Source organism: Dipodomys merriami, unplaced genomic scaffold (assembly GCF_024711535.1).
Source record: "Dipodomys merriami isolate MVZ:Mamm:240054 unplaced genomic scaffold, mDipMer1.0.p SCAF_29, whole genome shotgun sequence".
In the NCBI taxonomy this organism is placed as follows: Eukaryota; Metazoa; Chordata; class Mammalia; order Rodentia; family Heteromyidae; genus Dipodomys; species Dipodomys merriami.
The window spans coordinates 16,594,396-16,601,096 of NW_027204381.1; positions in this window are offsets into that span (position 1 = coordinate 16,594,396).

A 6,701-nucleotide genomic window follows, 5' to 3' on the forward strand; every position below is an offset into this window, starting at 1 on the left:
TGTACAAAGAGTTCGGGTTCCATGAAATAGAAAGCTTGGAAAGTATTCCAGCTTGAAATTGTAATGTACCTATAACCTGGAGACGCCTCATCTTTTGTTTCCTCAGTCTTATGTAATGATGAGCAGTGATCTAACTGGTGTATGATGTCATTTTCACCTTACACTAAGTTGCAGGGAACTAATTTTCCCTTTCTTTTTTTGCTGGTCCTGGGGCTTGAACTCAGGGACTAGGCACTGTCCCTGAGCCTCTTTGTGTTCAAGGCTATCACTCTACTTGAGCCATAGCACCACTTTCAGCCTTTTTTCTGAGTCGTTTATTGGAGATGAGTCTTACATACTTTTCTGCCCAGTTTGGCTTTGAACTGCAGTCCTCAGATCTCAGCCTCCTGAGTAGCTGGGATTACAGGAATGAACCACCAGTGCATAGCTCTAATTTCCCCTTTTAAGTAACAGATTAAAATAATTTTTCTAAGCCAGGCGCCAGTGGCTCATGCCTGTAATTCTAGCTATTCAGGAAACTGAGATCTGAGGATTGTGGTTCAAAGCCAGCCTGGGCAGGATATTCCGTGAGACTCTTACCTCCAATAAACCACTCAGAAAACCAGAAGTGGCACAGTGGCTCAAGTGGTAGAGCGCTAGCCTTGAGCTGAAGAGCTGAGGGACAGCACCCAGGCCCAGAGTTCAAGCCCCATGACTGACCAAAAAAAAAAAAAAAAATCTCCCAGGCAAAGGCTGAAGTGATGTCAGTTTCTATTCTCTATTTGAGTACTTATGGAATAAATCACTTGTCCACAAATATGGAATTTCATCCCTTCTGTCTATGCTAAAAAAAATGTAGATTGTTGGGGGGGTGGGTGGGTGTACTGGACTTTAAACTCAGGGCCTTAAGCTTATGAGGCAGGTATACTACCTCTTGAGCCACATCTCCAGCCCCTTTTGGTTATTTTATTTTATTTTATTTTGTTAGTCATGGGGCCTGAACTCTGGGCTTGGGCACTATCCCTCAGCTCTTCAGCTCAAGGCTAGCGCTCTAGCACTTGAGCCACAGCACCACTTCTGGCTTTTTCTTTTTATGTGGTGCTGAGGAATCGAACCCAGGGCCTCATGCATACAAGGCAAGCACTCTACCACTGAGCCACCTTCCCAGCCCTCTCTTGAACTGTTATGCCCTGTCTGGCCCCAAATCACAATCTGATCTGTGCCTCCCAAGTAGCTAGAATTAGCAGGCTTGAGTCACTATGCCCAGCCTGATATAGTTTTAGTAATGCACCTGTGGAAAACCCAGTGTTTACTTACTCCTGTTCTTATGGAAGGCAAAGGAAAGTTACCAGTTAAGAAGTCACTGAGGAAACTTAGAGCCCCTTAGGGGAGTAAGGGTTTTGAAGGAACAGGAATGCAGAGGTGAATTTGTAAACTGAGTAGGAACAGACTGGACCGACTAGTGTGGGTTAGTGTTGGGAAACCCAAAATAACAGCAAATAACATGAAGAGAGAAGAGCCATGACTTTCAAGTCATCTAAAGTAACACTGTATGGAACAATGTATAAGGGTTGTATGTAGTGTTTCTGCCTGCCCAGAATTTGTTCAGGCAGGCATGGCAGGTGCCACAAGGTGGCGCTCTGATCACACTCGTAGCCCGCAGACGAGTTTTTCTGGGCGCATTGCAACTCCCCACCATTCTGCTCTCTCTCTCTCTCTCTGTCTTAAAAGGCTCTAACGAGAGGTCTGTCACACTCCAGCCATAGTCAGCCAGCCTATCATTAGTGCCAAGCCTTCCTCCTTCCTGGAGCAATGACAGTGTAAATTTCAGCAATGGCAGAAAGGGGACAAATACAGCTGTTGTGCATTTTAGAATAATTGCTACAGGCCATTCGGAGACAGCTTTATAATCAGAGCACTTATACAGACTTATACAATATTTCACTTTCCTGTTCTCGCCTCCCACTTAATACTCTGTATCATGGACTTGCGGATCTATTCAACTCACATGAGTTTGGAATTATGTGCCTGCCATTTTTCAAAGGGAGGCTGTCACTTCCCTCTGGAAAGCATCATGTTCTCCTCTGATCTCCCTGCCATTTCTCCTGTGAGGACCTCCATTTCCCTCTCCCCACCAAGCTAACTACTCAGCACCCAGGCCATTTACGAAAAGGCTCTCTCTACTCCCACTCCAAATTGGGGCTCCTCTATCTATCCCATCTTCTCCAGTTCTTCCTCCATCTGTGGACACTTTATCTTTTTCTCATGTGTTGTGTTTGGTAACTCTTGAGCTTCCTTCAGTGTCTACCACAGTTCCTCTCCTAAGGAGTGGTTGAAGGGACAAATACACACAAGTTGCAAATGATCGAAGACCTTGTTGAGCCCACAGCATAGACAGAAATACCCAGAAATTGGATCCTGAATCCAAATATCCTACTGGTTGTTTGGATGACCATATCTGAACTCCTTCACAGAAAACTCCAAAGTTGGTCAAAATGGAAAACTACTAGGCTTGACAGGGAGCCACAAATCAGGAGAGAGTCCCTTGTGCTCAGGCAGCAAGACTTTACAACCCTTCAACTGCACAGAAGGTTTGCATGGTATGGCTTGCTAAGACCATCTGCCAACGTAGTCAAAACGTTTGTAGAAATAGAAGCAACAACTATTTATGTTCTTCCACGTTCCTTCTAAGTTCTCTCTTCCTGTAGCTTTTTGGGGACATCTGACTCTCAGGAATTATGAGATTCCTGAACACCAGATTTTCTGAGAGAACCAAAGACTCTGCAGCCGACCAACTCAAAGTAATCTTACTCTGAATGCAAACCATCATTCTCACTTTCATGGGGTGGTTGGGAAGGGAGAGCAACTTGGATATGGTTGTGAGAAAGGGGGAGCCTCTGAGATCTCCCATTTCTTGTATCTACGCAAATCCATTTCTGCTTATTTGTTAGCTCTTCTGTCTATCCAGAAACAGTTAATGAGACATTTAATTATTCACTAGGTGTCAGGCTGTGGGTTGGAAACCAGATGACTGTGCTGTAGACCTTCATCGTGTTTGCAGAATTGTAGAAGAGATGCAACAGTGGACAAATACAACATTCTCGAACGCCTGTGGAGATAGAAGCTTACAAGGGCTCAGTCCAGGCAATGTATACGGCTAGGTGTGCTACATGGTTGGTAACCGGGAGTTGCCTTGATTTGTATGATCCTCATGCAACCAATGCCTTCATTGTAACTGATTTTAAGCCACTAATTTGCTATCACCCAACAGATTTGGGAAATGATGTACACCAACTTCAGTCCTCCCCATGGTTTTGGTCTCAATCTATCCATGCTGTGCCTGGACAGCTGACTACAGAATGGAGCTAGTAAATGAGTTCTGTTGTTGTTGGCCGTAGGGGCTTGAACTCAGGGCCGGGGTGCTGTCCTTGAGCTTTCTTGCTTAAGGCTTGTGCTCTACCTCTTTGAGCCACAGCTCCACTGATAGTTTTCTAGTGGTTCATTGGAGATAAGAGCCTCACAGACTTTCCTATCTGGTCTGGCTTTGAACTGTGATCCTCAAATCTCAGCTTCCTTGTAGGAAGGATTACAGGTGTGAGCCACCAGCACCTGGCTTATGAGTTTTGTCTTAAGCCACTGTTTGTAGTAATTTCTTACACAGCCATACAAAACTTACCCTATACCTTTTAAACTGCCATTACAAATGTAAAAAGTAGGGCTTAGAAACAATCATTTGGCTACTACAAGTGTCTAGCCAAGTGATAGAGCCAAGAGGCATAGAGTATATCTGATTCTAGGCCCTGGGACCTAAGCTCCTATGGTCTACTACTTCCTATAGGAAGCCATGACAGACAAAGAGCAGGGCTGGAAACATGGGAAACTTCATTCATTCATTCATTCGGGACTAGGAAGTATACATTGCTGTTATTAAACATGAAATTCTGAGTCAGAGGAAAAGCAACTGTTGGGTATGGATTTGGACTTGAAGTGCCGTCTCAGTGGTTAACTTGATATTGAATTCCAAGGACAATGCCTTGAAGTAACAGAAATTACATATAAGACCCCATTCATTAAATGTTTGAGCTTGGCTGAAGTATCCATTTCTGCCTTTCTTGTTTTCTTTCAGCCTGACCAGATGTGCACAGAAAATTTGGTTCTCCCTGAATATGTACATTTGTCAAAATTCCTGTCAATTTTAGCACACTGCCAAGGGAGTGAACAAAGAGAGTTAAGCGATTAACTTCAAAGAACTTTGTTGGAGAGGAATAAAGATATTTAAGGCCTATTTTGTGAACTAATTGCATTTGCATATTTATGGGATTAACTGATATAGCAGTAATTAAAAACTATTTAGTAGTCTTAAAGGACACATAACTCAGTTGCTGTTTGCATAATAAACACTTCCATATTATGTTTGTATAATAAACTCCCGCCCTTGCGTCTTCCAAAAGATATTTGTCCATCAAAGAGGTGCTGTAGTTTTCCTTGGAAATGATGGAGAAACATAGTACAAAGACTCAGGGAACTGTGGAGAGGGAAGACCAGAAGAAATAACCTTTTTAGGTCATCTCTTAATCGTGGGTCTGGACCAGGCTGCTATGAGAGAATGGCACATTCAAATCTCAGACGAGGTTTTGTTTACTTTGGTGGAACTCAGGCTTGCATTCAAGGCCTCCTTTTGCTAGGTAGGAAGCACTCTACCACTGGCACCATGCCCCACCCCTACTCTTTGTTTATTTTGCCTGAATGTTGATCCTCAACGAGCCTGAATGAACAGCCCCCTCATGACTTCAGGTTTTCCTCATAAATAGACTGATAGACTTGAAAGGCCTGAAAGAGAATCACTCCCTCATCGATCAGGCATCCTAGAAAGTTATGCAAGAGGAATGATCAGCTAGAGTGTGAGTACTACACTCTCTCTAGACAAGAAGTGCTATATTGAAGGTAAGGAAGAGACCATTTTCATGAAAAATTAAGGCTGGGGTGACAAATGACATTGAATCTAAAAGCACTGAGTAAATCAACTAAACCCAAGCAAGATGGCGGTGGAAATGAGAGATCTGACCCTGAAAGAAGGGATTTTGGCCACAAAGCATCTGACTGTGAACTATTTTGAGGAGAAGTCACCCACACAAAACCTCGCCCATCCTGGAAGGAGTCATTAACCAAGTGCTATAATGGGTAGGATCACTAGACTGTTGTTAAATTAGCTAATGAGGGTCGCAATGTACCTGTATTACACATCATTAGTAATGGCCTTCCAGTAACAGATGGGTATTTGAGACCGTGGGAAGGAAAGGGAGGGGAACTATGTCCAGAAGGTTTGATTTAAGAGTCCTGTCTTGCTCAAATGCATGGCTAGAATGTGATGTTGATCATTGTCTATCTGTCTATCATCTATCATCCATCCATCCATCAACTAGCCATCTATCATCTATCTATTTATATATACATATATTTATATTTACCTATAGAATTCATTCTCATTTTCTCTTTCTCATATTTGTAACTCTTTTCCTCCACAGCAGAAAATCAGCCAACCTCTATTTTATGGGTAGATGAAAATTATGTAGAGAATTTCATGAATTCTAAACAAAGGAACTGAGTAATTAGGAGAATAAGAATCCAATACGCGCTTCTCCCAACCCTCATTTTGCTCTGTAAAAGTTTTAGCTCAAATCTGTGCCTCCACAATTCCACTTACAATAAAAAGCAGGCAGATGTTGGAAATGGAATGAAATTCGGGTTTTGTTTCTAGAGGACCTATAGAATCGCCTATGGAAGGTAGAATTATTACACAGAATTATGCATATTTAGCCTTAGTAATAAAGATAGTACCAGTACCTACTCAGAAAACAATAAAACCCTTTTTGTTTTGTATTTGCTGGTACTGGGGCTTGATCTCAGGGCTAGCTCTGTCCTTTAGCTTTTTCACTCCAGGCTGAAACTCTACCATTTGAACCACAAGTCTACTCCTGTGTGTGGAGGGGGGGGAGGCGTTAAATTGGAGATAAGAGTCTTACAGATTTTCCTGCTTGGTCTGAATTTGAATCACAATCCTCAGATTCACAGCCTCCCAAATAGCTAGGATTACAGGCATGAATCCCTGGTGCCTGGTCCAAAAAAATGTTTCTTGAATGATGTTAAACTTCAGTAGTTCTATGTTCAATCATTGGAAGGGGGGGGTGGGTCAGTAAAATTTGAAGAAACACTCCTATTTATAAAAAAAAAATCAATGTTTCTGTTAATTAAAAGTGCTTGGGAATAAACCAAAGGCACCTTTTCCATTGTATTGTTTGTGCTTGCTCTTTATTAGACGATACCAAGTTCCCATTAGCTTTCTGTAATTTGAGAGTCCTAATGACCATTCCCAAATGCTGAAGATGTTACTGCCTGAGCCTGGTTTAAGACGGCTATTTAGATCTCAATTATTAATGAAATTAGTGTCCTGAATGTCAGCAAGAGCATTGCCTTAGGTAAAAGCTGTAAAGGAAATCATATTAGTGTGAAATTTCCTCTCCTTAGGGGCTCCACTTGTATTACATTATTTACTTAGCTATCTCCTGTCAGGGAGATGGAATTGTTGGCCAGCATCTAATCCCAGGGCAGAACCAAGTTAGAGACATTTAAGGAGTTTTGCAATGACATTAATTCCACAACCTTTGTGCGGTGCTGGCCTAATTGCGATGGTTTTTAAGGCCGCACTGGTAAGTAAGGCTAGA